The 21,773-nt window shown below is 38.1% G+C and overlaps 1 non-coding gene across 1 annotated transcript; it reads right to left on the reverse strand.

Annotated features, from left to right (window-relative positions):
- Positions 1 to 16,374: 16,374 nt before the first annotated feature.
- Positions 16,375 to 16,484, reverse strand: LOC132651714 (U6 spliceosomal RNA). Its single transcript, XR_009589296.1, has one exon. It is a non-coding gene; the product is annotated as a U6 spliceosomal RNA (small nuclear RNA).
- Between the last annotated feature and the right edge of the window lie 5,289 nt (positions 16,485 to 21,773).

The raw sequence follows: 21,773 nt of genomic DNA on the forward strand, positions 1-21,773 counted from the left end.
ATGCTATTATGACCTAAAATGCACAATTCTAGTATGACATCACAATGGTATTATGGCATTATACCATTGTGATGGTATTAGGACACCATAATACTATGATAACATCGTAATGGAATTCTGATATCACAATGGCATTATGACATCTCAATTCTATTATGACATTAAAAGTTATCATGACATCACAATGATATTATGACATCACAATGCTATTAAGATCTCATGGTGGTATGACAACACAATGGAATTTTAACATCACAATGGAATTCTGATATCACAATGGTATTATGACATCACAATTCTATAATGAATTCCCAATGCTATTATGACATTACAATGAAAAAGTGTTATGCCGTCACAATGGTATTTTCACATCCCAAAGCTATTATAACATCACAGTGCTATCATGACATTACAATTCTATAATGACATCACAATTGTATCACGACATCACAATGCTGTATGACCTGGTAATTGTATGACATCTGAATACTATCTTGATAGCATAATGCTAATATGACAGCACAATGGTATTGTGATATCACAATTCTATGTTGACATCACAATGGTATTACTTCAAAATGGTATTATGACATCACCATGCTACATGAAGATTGTGCTATGAAATCACACAGAATTTTGACATCAAAATACTATCATGACTTCATAATGGAATGGCTTCACAATGCTATGACAATAGCACAATGATGTTAGGACATCACCATAATTAATGACATCACATGCGATTTTTGCTATCACAATGTCATTATGATATCAAAATGCATCATGATATCCCAATCCTATTCTGACATCAAAATGCTATTACGACATGATTGTTTTATATCATCACAATGGAAATTTGACAATTACCATGATATTATGACATCACAATGCTATTAAGATATGACAATGCTATTATAAAATCACAATGCTGTTATGACATCATAATGCTATTATGACTTCAAAATGTTATTATGACATCACAATTGTATTATGACATCACAATGCTATTATGGCTTCACAATGCTATTATGATGTCTCAAAGCTATTAAGACATTACAATGATATTAAAATCTCAATGATATTATAACATCCCAAAGTATAATGACATGATAATACCGTTATGAAATCACAATGTTACAACATCTCAATAGTATTATGACATCACAATGATATTATGACTTCACATCAGTATGACTTTCCAATGGTATTAAGTCATCTCAATGCTATTATGGCATTACAATATTATGAGGCTTGGCAAGATGTCAGTGCCGGTACAACTCTCTTTCTAACCAGCAGCACAGCAGGATCTGCACAGTGACCAGCAATCAGAACTCACAGCCATAAAACAAAAGTGATTTTGTTTCCCAGGTGAGAGGAGACCACACAGTGGGGAATTCAATCAGCTTTAACTCACCCCGCTAAAGCACTGAAGAGATCCCAGTTCCACCAGGCGCTTGGTCAACAGCCCAGAACCACACACCAGGGTGCACTGGTCACTATCCCAGAATGAACTGTGGGCACCACAACATCACAGATTGGAATTTCCAGTCGAGAGATAATCCCACGGTGCAGAAAACAATTGGACCGACCTTAGATCACCCAGACATCCCCTGGAAAAGACTCGGGTTCCATGGGCACCCCAGGAGCCAGCCCAGATCCAGAGCTGGGGACCTACGCACCAGCACAAAGCCCTGCCTGCATGCCTGATTTGCTGCCTCAGTTAGAACTGTGGCCACCAGGGCACCAAATACTGAGTTTCACTCTCAAGTGCAAACCCACAGGGAGGGCTGGTCTGATCTCAGAGCACTCAGCTGATACCACCACCCCTAAAAGGTCTCAGGAAAAATTACCAAGTTTAGGAAGATGCCCAGGCTCCCAACGGCCAGAAAGGTGGAGCCACGCACGTCTGTGCCTGTGGGTTCTACTCGCATCCCAGACAGAACAGCGGTCCCCAAAGCAAAAACTGGGTGTCCCTGTCAGGAGGAAACTCCACAGTTGGGGGATCATCAGGTCTAACACTCAGGATACTCAGCACCAAAAGACTTTCTAGATTCACACAGACTCTAGACTCTAGCCTTTTACTGCAGGCAGGAGCTCTGTGCTCACCCGCCATTATTGAGTACCCCTAGGGCACTAGGGCACACAGCTGCATCCTCAGACCTACAAAACCCAGAAAGCCATTACAGCAGCCCTCAATTACTGTGCCAAGGATCAACCAGTTATCCCTACCTAGACTGACAAAAATGTGGGAATCCCTGGTCCTTCAAGAGGGCTGCACCCAACAATTACACCTAAAGAACAACAACTGCTGCTCACTAAATTCAGAGCAAAAAACCCAGCAGCAGGGCAGCCACCAGCAGGAACTCTTGATGAGAGGAGACCCTTCCTGAATACCACAGTTACCGTAAAGGTCCATACACCTGAAGTGAACTGTGACAGTTCCTGAGAAGCACCACTATTCAGTTGACCATACCCAAAAAGCAGAGGAGAACTTCAGAAACTCCACCAAGTGGATTCTTCCCACCCCAGGACTCAGCAGGCATCACAAATTAACAGACAACACCTGAGACAGAGAGATGAGTAGAGGTCAGTGAAAAAGCACAACCAACAAAAGGCAAATCAATATGGCATTCACAGAACCAGGTTATGCAGGAGCAAGTAGCCCTGGACACCCTAACATGAGTGAAATTCAAGAAGCTGACCTTACAATTATGATAATGAAGTGGTTAATGGAGGAAGTAAAGAAAATGTGTAAAGAATTAGGGAAGATATAATAAAAAAGATTGTGTTCATCTGTAAAGAAATACAGGAAGATGCAGCCAAACAGTCTGTGTCACTGAAAGAAATAAAAGAAACAGAGGAACATTCAAACAAACAGCGGAAGGCGTCAAAGGAAAAACAGGAAAATAGAGCCAGACAGGTGAAGGAAATCAACAAAATGGTTCAAGATCTGAAGATAGAATTGGAAGAATTAAAGAAAACACAAACAGAGGAAATCACAGAGAGGGAGAACCTAGGAAAGAAAACAGGAACTACAGAGGTAAGCATAATCAACAGACTAAAAGAGATGGAAGAAAGAATCTCAGATGTGGAATATAGAATGGAAGAAATTGATATATCTGTCAAAGAAAATAATAAATCTAAAAAATTCCTGACATAAACCATCCAAGAAATCCAAGACAAAATAAAAAGACAAAACCTAAGAACAATAGGAATAGAGGAAGATGAAGATTCCCTCCTCCAAGGCCCAGAAAATATTTTAACAAAATCATTGAAGAAAATTTCCCCAACTTAAAGGGGAAGCCTATAAGAATACAAGAGGCCTACAGAACACCTAGTAAATTAGACCAGAAAAGAAAATCCTCCTGTCACATAATAATCTAAACAGTAAGTAAACAGAACAAAGAAAAAATACTAAAGGCTGCAAGGGAAAAAGGCCAAGTAACATATAATGGCAAACCCATCAGAATCACACCTGACTTCTCAACAGAAACTATGAAAGCCAGAAGAGCCTGGATTGATATCATGCAGAGCCTAAGAGAACACAGATATCAGCCTAGGCTACTGTACCCAATAAAGCTCTCAGTCCTCATAGACAGAGAAAACAAGACATTCAATGACAAAACCAAATTTCAACAATACATACACACATATACAGCTTACAGAAGATACTAGAAGAAAAAAATAAAATGCAAAGAAACTAACTACTTTCAAAAAATCATAGGAAATAAATAACCTCACTACAGCAAAACAAAAGCAGCCAAACACTCAAACACACTACCATGGCCAACATCACCATCAAAGGATCTAACAGCCCCTGGTCATTAATCTCCCTCAACATCAATGGACTCAATTCTCTAACAAAAAAACACAGACTATCAGAATGGATGCGTAAACAAGACCCAACAATCTGTTGCATACAAGAAACACACTTAAAACACAAAGATAGACATTACCTGAGAGTAAAGGGCTGGAAGATGGTTTCCAAGCAAGTGGACCCAAGAAGTAAGCAGGAGTCATCATCCTAATAAGTAATAAAATAGATTTTTAACCAAAATCAATCAAAAGAGATAGAGAAGGACACTTCATACTCATCAAGGGAGAAATCCACCAGGAAGATATCACAAACCTGAACATCTATGCCCCAAACGCAAGGGCACCCACATTTGTAAAAGAAACTTTAATAAAATTTAAACCACACATAGACCCCCACACATTAATAGTGGGAGACTTCAACACCCAACTCTCAACCAAGGACTGGTCAACAAAACAGAAAGTAAACAAAGAAACAATATCTCTGACAGAAGTCATAAATCAAATGGACCTCACAGTCATCTACAGAACCTTTCACCCAAACCCAAAAGAATTTACCTTCTCAGCACCTCATGGAACAATCTCCTAAATAGACCATATAGTAGGTCACAAAGCAAGGCTAAGCAGATAAAAGAAGATTGAAATAATCCCTTGTGTCCTATTTGATCACCATGGATTAAAACTGGACTTCAATGACAAAAATAGCAAAAGGCCAACACACAGATGGAAACTGAACAACTTGCTTCTAAATGACAGCTGGGTCAGAGAAGAAATAAAGAATGAAATTAAAGACTTCCTAGACTTCAATGAAAATGAAGGATCAACATACCCAAACTTATGGGACACAATGAAAGCAGTGCTAAAAGGAATGTTCATAGAACTAAATGCCTTCAAAAAGAAATTCGAAACATCTCATGCAAGGAACTCATTTAAGAGCCCTAGAAAAAAAGAAGCAGACACACCAAAAAGGAATAGACTGCTGGAAATAATCAAACTCAGGTCTGAAATCAATAAATTAGAAACAAATAAAACAATTCAAAGAATCAATAAACCCAAGAGCTGGATCTTTGAGAAAATCAGCAAGAAAGACAAACCCTTAGGCAAACAATAAAAGGCAGAGAGAAACTATCCAAATCAACAAAATCCAAAACGAAAAGGGGGGCATAACAACAGACACTGAAGACAACCAAACAATAATTAGCTCTTACTTCCAAAGTCTATATGCCACAGAATTTGAAAATCTAAATGAAATGGACAATTTTCTTGACCATGCCAAAAGCTGAGTCAAGAGGAGGTAAACCAATTAAATAGTCCTATGTCACCTATGGAAATAGAAGCTGTCATCAAAAGTCTACCATGCAAAAAAAGCCCAGGGCCAGATGGTTTCAGCACCGAATTCTACCAGACCTTCAAAGAAGAGCTAACACCAATACTCTTCAAACTATTCTACAAGATAGAAACAGAAGGAACATTACCAAACTCATTCTATGAAGCCACAGTCACCTTGGTACCTAAACCTCACAAAGACCCAACAAAGAAAGAGAATTTCAGGCCAATCTCCCTCATGAACATTGTCAACCAAATCCTTGCAAACCGAATCCAAGAACACATCAAAGACATCATCCACCATGACCAAGTAGGCTTCATCCCAGGCATGCAGGGGTGGTTCAATATGCGGGAATCCATCAATGTGATCCACCACATAAACAAACTGAAGAAGAAAAACCACAAGATCATCTCCATAGATGCTGAAAAGGCATTTGACAAAATCCAACACCCATTCATGTTTAAAGTATTGGAGATATCAGGATACAAGGCACATACCTGAACATAGTAAAGGCAATATACAGCAAGCCTAGAGCCAACATCAAACTCAATGGAGAGAAACTTAAATCTTTCACACTGAAATCAGGGACAAGGCAAGTTTGTCCACTCTCTCCATATCATTTCCACAATGATCCTGAAGTCCTAGCTAGAGCAATAAGACAATTGAAGGAGATCAAGGGGATACAAATTGGAAAGGAAGAAGTCAAAGTATCACTATTTGCAGATGATATAAGAGTATACCTGACTGACCCCAAAAACTCTACCAGGGAACACCTTCAACAAAGTGGCTGGATACAAAATTAACTCAAAAATTCAGAAGCCTTCCTGTATACAAAGGACAAAAGGGCCAAGAAAGAAATTAGGGAAACAACACCCTTCACAATAGCCACAAAGGACATAAAGTACCTTGGAATGAACCTAACCAACCAAGTCAAAGTCTTGTATGAAAAAAAATTCCAGTCTGTGAAGAAATAATTAGAAGAAGTTATCAGAAGATGGAAAGATCTCCCCTGCTCATGGCTTGGCAGGATTTATATAGTAAAACTGGCCATCTTACCAAAAGCAATCTACAGATTCAATGCAATTCCCAACAAATTACCAAGACAATTCTTTAAAGACCTTGAAAGAAAAGTTCTCACCTACATATGGAATCACAAGAAACCCAGAATTGCTAAAACAATTCTCTACAGTAAAAGATCTTCAGGAGGTGTCTCCATCCTTGATCTCAAGTTAGTACTACAGAGCAACAACACTAAAAACTGCATGGTACTGGCATAGAAACAGACTGTTGGATCAATGGAATCAATAGAAGACCCTGACATAAATCCACACACTTATGGACACCTGATTTATGACAAAGATGACAAATCCATTCAATGGAAAAAAAGACAGCATCTTCAACAAATCGTGCTGCTCTAACTGGAAGTCTACATGTAGAAAAATGAGAATAGATCCATACTTATCACCCTGCAAAAACTTAAAATCCAAGTGGATGAAAGACCTCAACATAAAACTAGACACACTGAACCACTTAGAAGAAAAAGTGGGGAATAGCCTTGAACTCATTGGCACAGGAGACAACTTCCTGAACAGAACACCAACAGCACAGGCTCTAAGAGCAACAATCAATAAATGGGACCTCATAAAACTGAAAAACTTCTGTAAAGCAAAGGATACTGTCCTCAGAACAAAACAACAGCCTATAGATTTGGAAAAGATTTTCAGCAACCCTATATCTGACAGAGGGCTAATATCCAGTATATATAAAGAACTAAAGAAGTTAAACAGCAAAAAATCAAGTAATCCAATTAAAAAATGGGGTACAGAGCTAAACAGAGAATTCTCTGCAGAGGAATATCGAATTGCAGAGAAACACTTAAAGAAATGCTCAACCTCATTAACCATCAGGGAAATGCAAATCAAAACGACCCTAAGATTTCACCTTACACCATCAGAATGGCTAAGATCAAAAACTCAAGAGACAACACATGCTGGAGAGGTTGTGGAGAAAGGGGAATCTGCTTCCACTCCTGGTGGGAATGTAAACTTTTACAACCACTCTGGAAATCAATCTGATGTTTTCTCAGACAACTAGGAATAGTGATTCCTCAAGATCCAGCTATACCACTCCTACGCATATATACAAAAGATTCTCAAGTTCATGATAAGGATATTTGCTCAACAATGTTTGTAGCAGCCTTATTTGTAATAGCCAGAAGCTGGACCAGCCCAGATGCCCCTCGGTGGAGGAATGGATGCACAATTTGTGGTATATCTACACAATGGAATATTACTCAGCAATCAAACAGAAGAAAATCATGAAAATTGCAGGTAAATGGTAGGATCTGGAAAAGATCATCTTGAGTGAGCTACCCCAGCAGCAGAGGGATGCACACAGTATATACTCACTCATATAGACATATAATATAGGATAAACCTACTAAAATCTGTACACCTAAAGAAACTAATCAAGAGGGAGGACTCTTGCTAACATGCTCAATTCCTATCCAGAAAGGCAAAGAGACTGGACATCAGAAGAATGAGAAAAGAGAGAACAAGTCAGGAGCCTGACACAGGGGACCTCTGAAAAGCTCTGCCTTTCAGACTATCAATGTAGATGTTGAGAATTATGGGCAACCTTTGGGCAGAGTGCAGGGAATCTTATGAGAGAAGTGGGAAACAGTAAGATCTGGAGAGGACAGGAACTCCATAAGGAGAGCAATAGAACCAAAATATCTGAGCACAGGGGTCTTTCCTGAGACTGCTATTCCAACCAGGGCCTATGCATGGAGAGAACCTAAGATCCCTGCACAGATGTAGCCCATGGCAGTTCAGTATCCAAATGGGTTTCATTGTGATAGGAGCAGGGACTGTCTCTGACATGAACTGATTGGCCTGCTCTTTAATTACCTCCCCCTGAGTGGGGAAGCAGTATTACCAAGCCACAGAAGAGGACAAGGCAGCCACTTCTGATGAGACCTAATTGACTAGGATCTGAAAAAAAGAAAAGAAGTCCTCCCCTATTAGTGGACTTTGGGAGGGACATGCATGCAGAGGGTGGAGGAAGGGAGGGATTGGAATGGGAGGAGGGAGAGAACCACTGGTGGGTATACAAAGTGAGTAAAGTGTAAGTAATAAAGAAAAATAAAATAAAATAATAAGAAAAAAACATAAAAACAAAACATGAGACCATAAAAAAGATTTCACAATATTATTTTGGCATCACATTGCTATTATGACTTTGTATTTTGAAGTGATTGTGCTAGGACATCAAAATGGACTTTTGAAATAAAAAGGTATTATGATGTCATGAAACAGGTGAAAGCCAGTAATGGTTTCCAGAACTAGTTATTAAAATGGCCAAGTGGACAGCCTGCTTGAGAGAAAGGCTGAGCAGCCCTACATGCTTCATTCTGGGCAACTGAAAGAAAACAACCCAGAGATGACAGTTCCTGTGTCCAAGACTTTTAGTTCTGTTAATCTGTAACATATTTCATTCCAATAGTCATTCTTAAAGTTGGGTATCCTTGAATTTCATATTATCACAGATTCTAATATTATTTATTAAATGCACAGATATGTCTCAATCAGTGAATTACTTCATGGGAAAATGCTTCCTGACCAAGAAACTTTTTGAACAACAGTTTTTAATTGGGACCTTGCTTATATTCTTACAGAGACTATCCATGATGTCATATCAGGAAGCGGACAACTTTTTGTTGTAGTCCTTCAGCAGAACTGAGAGCTTTTCATACTGAAAGACAAGCAGAAGGCAGAGAGATGGAGACAGAGAGAGAGAGAGAGAGAGAGAGAGAGAGAGAGAGAGAGAGAGAGAGAAAGTGCTAGAGAGACAGATTCAGAAATAGAGATCATGAACAACAGAAAAAAAGTTATATAGTGACTGAGAGTCAAAGACCCATTCTGTCTGGTTATTTTCATTGGACTATCAACCTCACATCACACTCTCCTAGGATATAACTAGGATATATAGATATAGGATATAGATAGATAGATAGATAGATATAGGATATATCTATATAACTATAGATAATATAATGAATTATATTATCTAACAAGGCCATACCTCCTAACACTTTCCAGACATTTCCTCAATGGTGACTCAACATGTAAACAGATGAACTTCACGGGGACATTGCAATTCAAATCACTAGGAAGTGTAAGAAGATGGAGGGATGCTTCCTTCTGCATCAATTGAGATTGCCTACAGAGACCCAAAGTCCAATATTATGAACAGAGAGACTTTAAAATGCCCAGCTCTAAATGGGATTTCCCTATGAAATTCTCCCACCTGTCACAGCTCTGGGAAGCTGGCAGGAGAGGAGGCAGGACGAGTGTCTTAAGTAGAGGGAATTGAGGACGCAAGGAAAACAATGCCCTGAGAATCAGACCTTAGAGGAAGCGGATGCAGCCAGCTTTGATGAGAAATGACAAGCTAGGATCAGCTAGAAGGATGAGGAGGACCTCCCCTATAGGGTAACTAGAGAAAGGTCACAGGGATAGAGGAAGGAGGGGGAGAGGGAGTGCAAGGAGAAGGAGGGGGAGAAAAGGGGATACAAATTGAACAACTGTGATCAATTTAATGAATTACAGAGCTCTTCATGACTGATGGCTTTTCATGGGTGGTACCAGCTGATGAACTAAGTTTTCTTTAAGGGACTTGGCACTGAGACTCTGACTTTGTTTCAATGAGTAAATGAACAACACATACTTCAACTGATGTATTTTAAAGACAGAAAAAAATAATGTGACATATGGGTATGGATTGGAACCTGGGAGCAATGGAAAAGTAGCATAATATATAGTATATGAATTTCCCACAAAATCAATACAAATTATATGTTGACGATTTTACAATGACTTTCAACCTGGAGAAAAGATTCCACTAAAGGAGGGCAGAATATGACTTTGTAATGCATGCTTTCAGGAAGTCATTTTGTAGCAGAGAATCCTAGCCATGAACTAGTGGTTACCCACCTACCTCAGACCACATACAGTCAGGTAGCACCTCTCAACAAGCAGTGCTGGCAATAAAATTATATTTGGAGTATTTGCCTGGGGGAACACTGCAGGAAAATCTGCTCTTCTGACCTAGGGATATAACTTGGACATATTTTTCTGTCCTGAAGGACTAGTTTGAACTGTAAACCAAGACAAGGAGAATTGACCACTGAGTAGGACACAGCTGCCAATCCAGAAAGGTCAGACAAGGCAACCCTAGAGGGCTGGCAACTCTAGAGTGAAGTAGCACCAGCTATCAAATAGTTTATTACTCCTCAGTTTTCCTTTTAAAGTGACAGATATTTCTCTGTTTCAGCCAAACTAGTCACAGGAGTTATCTGCTTTCCTTCTCTTTTCCCTGCTCTTAAAGAATCAATACCCCAGGTAAACCTAGGCCCAGAATGCCTATTATATCAATAAGACTGTGAAGATCCATTTAGTGAGTACAGCAGTAGATGCTCAGTTCAAAATCACAACCTAGGATATTTCAGATCCAAGACAATAGTAGGAATTCACCTTGTCAATGAGTACATTCCCCTTAATCCCACATCACTTTGAAGCTTCACTACTTAGGAAGCTGTCCGATTCAATGAACAATAAAGTTTAATTTCCTACATGACATTGTCACAGAGGTAAACAGGAGTAAAGGTGTGTGATCTGGATAAACGCATAACATAAAGGCATGTTGGGTTTCAAAGAAACAGTCACTTGTGCACAGGATCAGATATACTGGCAGAAAGGAAAGTTTCTTTACTCATCTCCATTGAAACATCCAGATTCTCATATGATGACTGGCTGAGAGGGAGAATGATGTCATAAAACAGGTGAAAGCCAGTAAGAGTTTCATGAGCCAGTTATTAAAAGGGCCAAGAAGACAACTAGCATGATAGAAAGGCTGAGCAGCCCTACATGCCTCAATCTTCCCAGCTGAAAGCACACAACCCAGAGATGACAGTTCCTGTGTCCAATACTCTTAGTTCAGGAAAAGAGTCACATATTTATTTCAAGTGGTCTTTAATAAAATCACTAGTCCTTGACATGTGACTTTCACATTATCACAGATTCCATTATTATTTGTTAAATACACATGTATGTCCACACTCAGGGAATTAATGACTGTGAGAATGCGCTCTGACCAAAGCAATTCTTTAAACAAAAAGTGTTTAATTGGGACCTTGCATTTAAATTTAGAGACTGTGTAGGATGTCACACTGGCAAGCAGTCATCTTCCTGTAGTAGTCAGAGCCTTTCATACTGACCCATAAGCGGCAGATAGAGAGAGGGTTACATAGAGAGCAAGAAAGAGAAAAAGATTCGGAAATATTAAGACTGAGACCAGAAGACACAAAGATATAAATTGAAAGACACAAATACACCGAGACTCCATTCTGTCTGGTTACTTTTATTGGCATGTCAACTTCAAAGCACATTCTCCTATAATACAACACCAAAAGGAATTATATTTTTCTAATATTTTTATTTTAAATTTTATTAATTATACTTTATTCAGGTTGTATTCCCCAATAAACCACTTCTTCTTCCCTCCCAAACCCAACATTCATCCCCCTTGTCCACGCATGCACCTCTCCAAGTCCACTGATGGGGGAGGTCTTCCTCTACATCCTTCTATCCTTGTCCATCAGATCTCATTAGGAGTGGCTGCATTGTCTTCCTCTGTGGCCTGTTAAGGCTGCTCTCCAATCAGGGTGTGGTTTTCAAAAAGCAGTTCAATCAGTTCATGTCAAGGGCAGTCCCTGTTCCTATTACAATGGAACTCCCTTGGACACTCTACAGCCATGGGCTACATTTGTGCAGAGGTTCTAGGTTATCTCCATGCATGGTACTTTGTTGGAGTTTGAGTCTCAGGAAAGACCCCTGTGCTCAGATTTTTTGTTTCTATTGCCTTTCTTGTGGAACTCCTGTCCCCTACAGATCTTACTATTTCCCAATTTTTTCATTAGATTCCATGCAATTTGCCCAACATTTGTCGATAAGTCCCAGCATCTGCTTTGATAGTCTGCAGGGCAGAGCCTTTCAGAAGCTTTCTGTGGCCGGCTCCTAAATTGTTCCAAATTTTCTCCTTCTTTGGATATCCATCCTCTTTGCCTTTGGGATGGGGATTGAGCATTTTAGCCAGGGTCCTCCTTCTTGATTACTTTCTTTAGGTGTACTGTTTTCAGTAGGTTTATTGTATGTGTCAACATGAGTGAATATATACCAACTGTGTCTTTTTGCTTCTGGTATAGCTCACTTCCAGTTCCCACCTTTACCTTCAAATTTCATGATTTTCTTGTTTTTTATTGCTGAGTATTATTACATTGTGTAGATGTTCCACAATTTCTGTATCCATTCTTCAGTTGGGGGAGAATCTGGGTTGTTTCCAGGTTTTGGCTATTACAAATAAAGCTGCTACAAACATGGTTGGGCAAATGTCCTTATTGTGTACTTGAGCCTCTTTTGGATATTTGCCTAGGAGTGGTATAACTGGAACTTGAGGAAGTGCTATTCCTAGTTGTCTGAGAAATCACCAGATTGATTTCCAGAGTGGGTGTACAAGTTTATATTCCCACCAGCAGTGAAGGAAGGTTCCCCTTTCTCCACACCCTCTCCAGCATGTGTTGTCACATTAGGTTTTCCTGTTGGCCAATTTGATGGGTGTAAGATGAAATCTCGGGGTAGTTTTGATTTGCTTTTCCCTGATGGTGAATGACGTTAAGCATTTCTTTAAGTGTTTCTCTGCCATTTGATATTCCTCTATCAATAATTCTCTGTTTAGCTCTGTTCCCCATTTTTAATTGGAATACTTGATTTGTTTCTTTTCAACTTCTTTAGTTCTTTATATATAATGGGTTATAGTCCTCTGTCACTTAGAGGCTTGGTGTAGATTCTTTGCCAATCTGTAAGCATTTGTTTAGTTTTGATGACTGTTTTACAGAACCTTTAGAAAAGTTTCATGAGGACCCATTAATTAATTGTTGGTGCTCTGTTCAGGAAGTGGTCTCCTGTGCCAATGAGTTCAAGGCTCTTCCCCACTTCTTCTTCTACCTGATTTAATGTGTCAGGTTTTATGTTGAGGTCTTTAATCCACTTGGACTTTACTTTTGTACAGGGTGGTAAGTATGATACTAGTTGCATCTTTCTACATGGTGACATCCAGTTAGACCAACACCATTTGCTGAAGATGCCATTGTATAGGTTTGGCATCTTTATCAAAACTCAGGTGTCCATAAGTGTGTTTGTTTATTTCTGGGCCTTCTATTCGGTTCCATTGATCCACCATTCCTTTTCTAGGCCAGTACCAATCTGTTTTTATTATTGCTACTCTACAGTACAGTTTGAGATCAGGGGTGATGATTCTTCTAGATCTTTTATTGTAGAGTGTTGTTTTAGCAATTCTGGGTTTCTTGTTTTCCCGTACGAAGTTTAGAATTTTTCCTTCATTTTTTTTTTTTTTTGTAAAAAAATTTGTTTGTAATTTAAAGGGAACTGCATTGAATCTGTAGATTGGTTTTGGTAAGATGGCCATTTTTAGTATGTTAATCCTGTCAAGCCAGGACTATGGGAGATCTTTCCATCTTCTAATATCTTCTACCAATTCTTTCTTTAGAGACTTGAAATTATTTTAGATAGAAGTCTTTGACTTGCTTGGCTAGGGTTACACCAAGGTACATTTTGTCTTTTCTTTTGGCTATTTTGAAGGGTGTTTTTTTCCCCCTAATTACTTTCTCAGCCAGGTTTGTTTGTTTATTTATTTATTTATTTAATGCAGAAGGGCTACTGACTTTGTTATTTAATTTTGTATCCTGCCACTTTGCTGAAAGTGTTTATCATCTATAAGAGTGCCCTGGCAGAATTTTGTGGGTCACTTGGGTATACGACTGTCTCATCTGCAATTAGCTATTCTTTGATTTTTCCTTTCAGATTTGTATCCTCTTCATCTCTTCTATTATTATTATTATATTTTTTTTTTTGCTATAACAACGAATTCCAGAACTTTGTTGAAGAGATATGGAGACAGTGAGAAGCCTTGCATTGTTCCTGAATTCAGTGGGATCACTTTAGGTTTCTCTCATGAGTTTGAGGTTGGCAATAGGCTTGCTATATATTGCCTTTATTATATTTAGATATATGCATTGTATCACTCATCTCTCCAATACTTTAAACATGAATGGATGTTGGATTTTCTCAAATGCTTTTTCAGCATCAAATCAGATTATCATTGTGTTTCTCTTTCAGTTTTTTAATATGGTAGATCACATTGATAGATTTCTATAAATTGAACCAAACCTGCATACCTGGGAAGAAGCCTACTTGGTCACAGGGGATGATAACTTTCATGTGTTCTTGTATTTGGTTTGGAAGTATTTTGTTGAATATTTTTGGATCTCTTCCTTTGTTGGGTCTTTGTGAGGTTTAGGTACCAAGGTGACTGTGGCTTCCTAGACTGAATTTGGTAGTGTTCCTTCTGTTTCTATTTTGTGGAATAGTTTGAAGAGAATTGGAGTTAGCTTTTCTTTGAAAATCTGGTAGCATTCTGTATTGAAACCATATGGTCCTGGGCTTTTTTTTTTTTTTTTTTTTTTCAATGGAAGTCTTTCAATGACCACATCTATTTCCTTAGGGGATATAGAAATATTTAAGCGATTTACCTTGTCTTGATTCAGCTTTAGTAAGTGGAACAATCAATAAAATTGCCCATTTCATTTAGATTTTCACATTTTGTGGCATATAGACTTTTGAAGGAAGTCCTAATGATTGTTTGGATTTCCCCAGTGTCTGTAGTTTTGTCCCCCTTTTCATTTCTGATTTTGTTTATTTGGATGGTGTCTCTGCCTTTTACTTAGTTTGGCTAAGGGTTTGTCTATCTTCTTCATTCTTTTCAAAGAATCAGCTCTTGGTTTTATTGATTCTTTGAATTGTTTTATTTTTCTCTAACAGATTGATTTCAGCCCTGAGTTTTGTAATTTCCAGCTGTCTACTCTTTTTTGGTGTGTCTGCTTTTTTTTTTTTTTTTTTTCTCTAGGGTATTTTGGTGAGCCATTAATTTTCTAGAATGAGGTGCCTTGAATTTCTTTTTGAAGGCACTTAGTGCTATGAACTTTCCTCTCAGTACTGCTTTCATTGTATCCATAAGTTTGGGTATGTTGTGCCTCCATTTTTATTGAATTCTAAGAAGACTTTAATTTCTTTCTTTATATCTTCCCTGACCCAGGTGTCATTTAGTAGCAAGTTGTTTAGTTTCCATGTGTTAGGCTTTTTGCTATTTCTGTTGATGTGAAGCTTCATTCCATGGTGATCAGAAAAGATCAAGGAAATATTTTAATTGGAGAATTGAGTTCACTGATATTGAGAGAGATCAATGACCAGTGCATGTTAGGTCCTTTGAGTTTGATGTTGGCTGTGGTCTTAAGGTTTTGTGCTTGGTTGCTTTTGTTTTACTGTAGTGAAGTTAATTCTTTCCTGTGTTTTCTTGAAAGTAGCTAGTTTTCTTGGGTTGAATTTTTCCTACTAGTGTCTTCTGTAATATTGGATTTGTGTGTAGGTATTGGTGAAATTTGTTTTTGTCCTTGACTATCTTGTTTTCTCTGTCTATGAGAACTGAGAGTTTTGCTGGGTATAGTAGCCTGGCTGATGTCTGTGTTCTCTTAGGGCCTGCATGATATTCATCTGGCTTTCAAAGTCTCTGCTGAGAAGTCAGGTGTGATTCTGATGGGTTTTTTTATTAGATGTTACTTGGCCTTTTTCCCTTACAACTTTTAGTATTTTTTTTCTTTTTTTCTGTATACTTGCTGTTTTGATTACTATGTGATGGTAAGATTTTATTTTCTGGACTAATTTTTTTGGGTGTTCTGTAGATCTTTTCTATTCTTATTGGCCTCTCCTTCAAGTTGGGGAAATTAGCTTCATTTTTTTAAAATACTTTCTGGGCCTTGGAGGAGAGAATCGCCTATAATTTTCCTCTATTCTAATTTTTCTTATGTTTTGTCTTTTAATTTTGTCTTGAATTTCTTGGATGGTCTATTGCAGGAATTTTTTAGATTTAACATTTTCTTTGACAAATACACTGCTTTCTTCCATTGTATCTTCCACAACTGAGTTTTTTGTTTCCATTTCATATAGTCTATTGGTCATGCTTACCTCTGTAGTTCCTGTTTTCTTCCCTAAGTTCTTTCTCTCCACAATTTCCAATATTTGTGATTTCTTTAATTTCTCCAAAAAAATATGGAATGCTACAGGAATTTGCATGTCATCCTTATGCAAGGGCCATGATAATCTTCTCAGCATCGTTCCAATTTTAGTACAGGTGCTGCCAAAGCGAACATCACGTAATTCATTCAAATGCTCATTAATAAAGTCACATGTCCTTCACTTGTGAGTTTCACATTATGACAGATCCTATTATTATTGGTTAAATGCACAGTCAGTGAATAATTTTCTGTGAAAATGCTCCCTGACCAAGGCAAATATTTAAACAAAAATCATTTATTTTGGACATTGCTTATATTTTTAGGAGACCATACATGATGTCATATCAGCAAGCAGTTATGTTGTTGTAGTCCTTCACACAAACTGACAACTTTTCGTACTGAACCACAAGCTGGAGGCAGAGAGAGGGAGACTGAAAGAGACTGAAAGAGAGACAAATTCAGAAATAGAGATTGAGACCAACAGAAACAAAGATGTAAAGTGACAGAGACTCCATTAAGTCTGTTCACTTTCATTGGCATATCAACTTCAAAGCACAACCTCCTATAATATAAATCCAAAAGGAAATACATTTTTCAATAGTTTTTGGTTTAGTTTTTATTAATTACACTTTATTCACTTTGTATTCCCCCATAAAACGATATCCCCTCACAATCTTACCTTCCCTCCCCCTTCTCCATGCATGCTCCTACCCAAGTCCGCTGATAGGGGAGGTCTTCATCTTTTTCATTTTGACCCTAGTCTTTCAGATATCATCAGGGGTGGCTGTATTCTCTTTCACTGTTGCCTGGTAAGGCTGCTCCACAATCAGGGTGAGGTGATAAAAGAGCAGGCTGATCAGTTCATGTCATAGGTGGTCCCTGTTCCATTACTGTGGAACCCACATGGACACTGAACTTCCATGGGCTACATCTGTGAAGAGGTTCTAGGTTATCTCTATGCATGGTACTTGGTTGGAGTATGAGTCTCAAGAAAGACCCCTGTGCTCAGAGTTTTTGGATCTCTTGCTCTACTTGTGGAGCTGCTGTCCTCTCCAGATCTTACTATTTCCCACTTCCTTCATTAGATTCCATGCACTCTGCCCAGCAATTGGCTATATGTCTCAGCATCTGCTTTGGTAGTCTACAGGGCAGAGTCTTTCAGAGGCCCTCTGTGGCAGGCTCCTAACTTGTTCCCCATTTTCTTCTTCTTCCTATATCCATCCTCTTTGTAATTTAGCAAGAGTTCTCCCTCTTAACTAGTTTCTTTAGGTGTACAGATTTTAGTAGGTTTATTCTATATTATATGTCTATTTGAGTGAGCATATATTTGGTGTATCTTTCTGCTTCTGGGATAGCTCATTCAGGATAATCATTCATCCTTTCCAGTTCCCACCATTGACCTGCAAATTTCATGATTTCCTCGTTTTTTGTTTTTTTTTTTATTGCTGAGTAATATTCCATTGTATATATATATATATCACTATTTCTGTATCCATTCTTCAGTTGGGGGAGCATATGGGTTGTTTCCAGGTTTTGGCTATTACAAATAAAACTGCTACAAATGTGGTTGGGCAAATGTCCTTATTGTGTACTTGAGCCTCTTTTGGTTATATGCCTAGGAGTGGTATAATTTGTTTTTGAGGAAGCATTATTCCTATTTGTCTGAGAAAGCACCAGATTGATTTCCAGAGTGGTTGTACAAGTTTATATTCCCACCAGCAAGGAAGGAGGATTCCCCTTTATTCACAATCTCATCAGCATGTGTTATCTTTTGAGATTTTGAGAGAAACTTAAAGCAATCCTACTGAAATCAGGAACATGGCAAGGCTGCCCACTGTTTCCATATCTCTTCAACATAGTTTTGGAAGCCCTGGCTAGAGAATAAGATAATTGAAGATCAAGGAAATAGGAATCAGAAAGGAAGAAATCAAAGTATCAATATTTGTAGATGATACGACAGTGTACCAGAGTGACCCAAATTTCTACCAGCATAGTTGTACAGCTGATAAGAACCTTTCGAAAACTGGCTGGATACAATATTAATTCAAAAAAATCAGTAGCCTTTATGTATACATAAGACGAAAGGGCTGAGAAAAATTAGTGAAACAAAAGGAATTATATTATCTAACCAGGCCACACAAATCCTAACACTTCCCACATATTTCCTCTGTGGGGACTTGAAATGTAAGTAAATGAGCTTCAAGGGAACATCGCAATTCAAATCAACACTAAGTGGAAGAAGATGGAGGGACTTCTAGGCTAAAAGAACATATTTATCCTGATAGTTTGTCACTCGATACAATGATTAAAGTCCCTGCAAATTCTAAGGACTGACGAACAGGACTGACCATCTCTTTTGGAGGAAATGTGGAACATTTCTATGACAGAGTATTAGTCAGCTAAGAAAATGACAAGATATTTTCAGGCAAATGGATGGGACCCTGAGAAATCATCCTGTGTGTAGTACCTAACATGCAGAAAGAAAAATATGGTATGTATTCACTTATTAGGAGGTCTCATAATAGTGGGGTTAAAGTTACAAAAGGCCATCTTTTGTGACCATAACAGTCTTTCACTAGGAGAACTGGTTGGCAGTTACTTGAGTTTTTGGGCCAGGGCATCCTAAGGAAATTTTCAAGCAACCCAGGCTGTTGTTATTAAAGTATGTTGTTCTCTGCCCTCAACTGATTAATTCAGTGCCATGTTCTGTCCACAGAGATGTTTCCTTCTGCATCAAATAGGATTTCATACAGAGACCCACAGTCAAATATTATACAGAGAGAAACCTTAAAACACCTAGTACTGAATTGGATTTCCCTATGAAATTCTCCCTTCCCTCAGAGCTCTGAGAAGCCTGCAGGAGATTTGGCAGGAATTGTGTAATAAATAAAGGGAATTGAGGACACAAGGAAGGGGAACAATTCCCTGCCAATCAGGCTACAAAGGAAAATGATTCTTCCAGCCTAGGTGAATCCTGATAAGCTAGGGTCAGACAGAAGGAGGTGGAGGAGGGCCTCCCTATTAGGGAACTAGAAAAAAAGTCATAGAGATATAAGAAGGAGGCTTAGTGGGACTGGAAAGAGAAGAAGGAGGGGGCAGCAGAGAGGATACAAAGTGAATAAATAAGAAAAACTTTGATCAAGGTGAAGAAGTATAGATATCTTCAGGACCAATGGCTTCTTCTTGGGGATGGTTGCAGGGTGCGGCAAGGATGATCTCAGTTTTCTTTAAGGGACTTGGCACTGAGATTCTGAACATGTACCAATGAGTATATGGACCACACATACTTCAACTGATATATTTTAAAGAAAAAAATGTGACACAAGGGTAAGAATTTGAATCAGGGAGCAATGGAAAAAATAGTACAATGTATATTAAACAAAATTCCCTCATAAGTAATTAAAATAATATGTTCACAACTTTTACAATGACTTTTAACATGGAGAAATGATTCCATTGAAGGAGCAATGAATTTTATTTTGTAAGGCTTGCTTTCCATGAATTTATTTTGTAGCAGAGTATCCTAGTCATGAACTAGTGTTACCCAGCTACCTCAGACATCAGGAGCCTAGCTTGCTCCTCTTAAAAAGACACATGACACTAATACTATATTTAGAGAGTTACTCAGGGGACCACAGCAGGAAACACATCTGCTTGGTGTGCTAGGCATATAACACAGACCCATGTCTCTGTCCTCAATTCCCGGTTTTAAATGTAAACCCCAGAACCAGAAGGATTGTTCTCTGACCACTGAGTAGGACACAAATGCCAATCTAGACTGGTAGACAAGTAACCATGCTCATAGAGGGTTGGCAACTCTAGTGTGCAACATTACTAGCTTTCAAAGAGTTTATTGCCCCTCAGTTCTTCTTTTACATTCACAGTTCTTTCTGTGTTTCAGCCAAACCAATCCCAGGAATTGTCTGGTTTCCTTCTCTTTTAGCTCTTAAAGATTCAACACCCCAGGGAACCCTAGACCCTGTTTGCCTATTTTATCCATAAGAATATGAAGGTACATTTAGTGAATATGCCACTAAATGCTCAGTTCAAAGTAACAACCTAGGAAATTTTAGATCCAAGACCAGAGTAGGAACCGTTGTCATTGGGTACATTCCCCTTAATCCCCTATCATGTTGAAGCTTCTCTACTTAGAAAGCTGTCCAGTTAAATAAACATTAATTTCCATTTCCTAGGTGACATTGTCACAGAGGTAAAAGATTCAAAATGAAAAAAAAAAAATTCCTGAAGGTTACCATGTCAGTTCATTTCTCATAATGATAGATGTTAAGTCCTTACTGTTTTAAAGATTGAATTCATATCAATTTTAGTTTTATAAGAGGAGAGATAATGTTACAATGCTCTAAAAAGTCCAGGCAATCTCAAAAAATGGGCCTTCCACAGAAGAACTCCTGCCAAAGGTCATTATGGTTCAAGAGATATGTTCTGTTGGTCAATGTAAGAACCTAAAATTAGGCTGGGAGACAAACATGCAAGCTGCACACGTGCCATGTCAAAAAACATTGAAATGCAGAATAAATTAATATGTCTCACTGCTCTGGAAGATGAATGATCTTTTCAACATGACATATTTTCACAGGGCATAGATATTGGTCATGTCTAAGGCAAAATAGACACAGAAGTCTTGCAGCTGGCAAAGTACACACCATCCTAGTTAGGTACTAAAAACTCAAAAATAATACTTCATATGTTTAAAAGGCAAAACTGTCCATCCCATATCAAAAAAGGACACACACAAAAGATAGCCAAAATAAACATCAAAACCCAAGTAGAAGATGTCTAACACTAATGCTAATCCTAACCCCTAAACCTAACCATAACCCTAACACCATGCTATGCTGACATCACAATGGAATAATGGTTTTAAAATGCTATTATATCATCACAAGAGAATTTTGATATAAAAATGCTTTGGTGACATCACAATAGTGTCATGACATCCCAATGCTATTATGACATGATTATGTCATTATGGCATCATAATGATTGTCATATGACATCACAAAAGAATTTTGACATCACAAAGCTATTATGACAGCACAAGCTATTATATTACAATTATATGATCCTCAGATGATATCACTATGGAATTTTGACATCACAAAGCTATTATGAGATAACAATTCTATTATGACATGATTGTTTTATGACAATGGGATTTTGACATTATAATTTCATTATGACCTCAAAATGCTATTACAATATCACAATGGTATTTTGATATTATAATCATAGTATGATATTACAATGGAATAAGAATCTCAAAGTAATAAAATAACATAAAAATTCCATTGCGGCATCAAAATGTTATTATGACAGCACAATGGTATGACATCTACTGGTATGATTTTACAACAGTTTTATGATATCACAGTAGTACTATGACATGACAATGCTATGATGACTTCA

Source organism: Meriones unguiculatus, assembly GCF_030254825.1.
Source record: "Meriones unguiculatus strain TT.TT164.6M chromosome Y unlocalized genomic scaffold, Bangor_MerUng_6.1 ChrY_unordered_Scaffold_23, whole genome shotgun sequence".
Taxonomy (NCBI): domain Eukaryota; kingdom Metazoa; phylum Chordata; class Mammalia; order Rodentia; family Muridae; genus Meriones; species Meriones unguiculatus.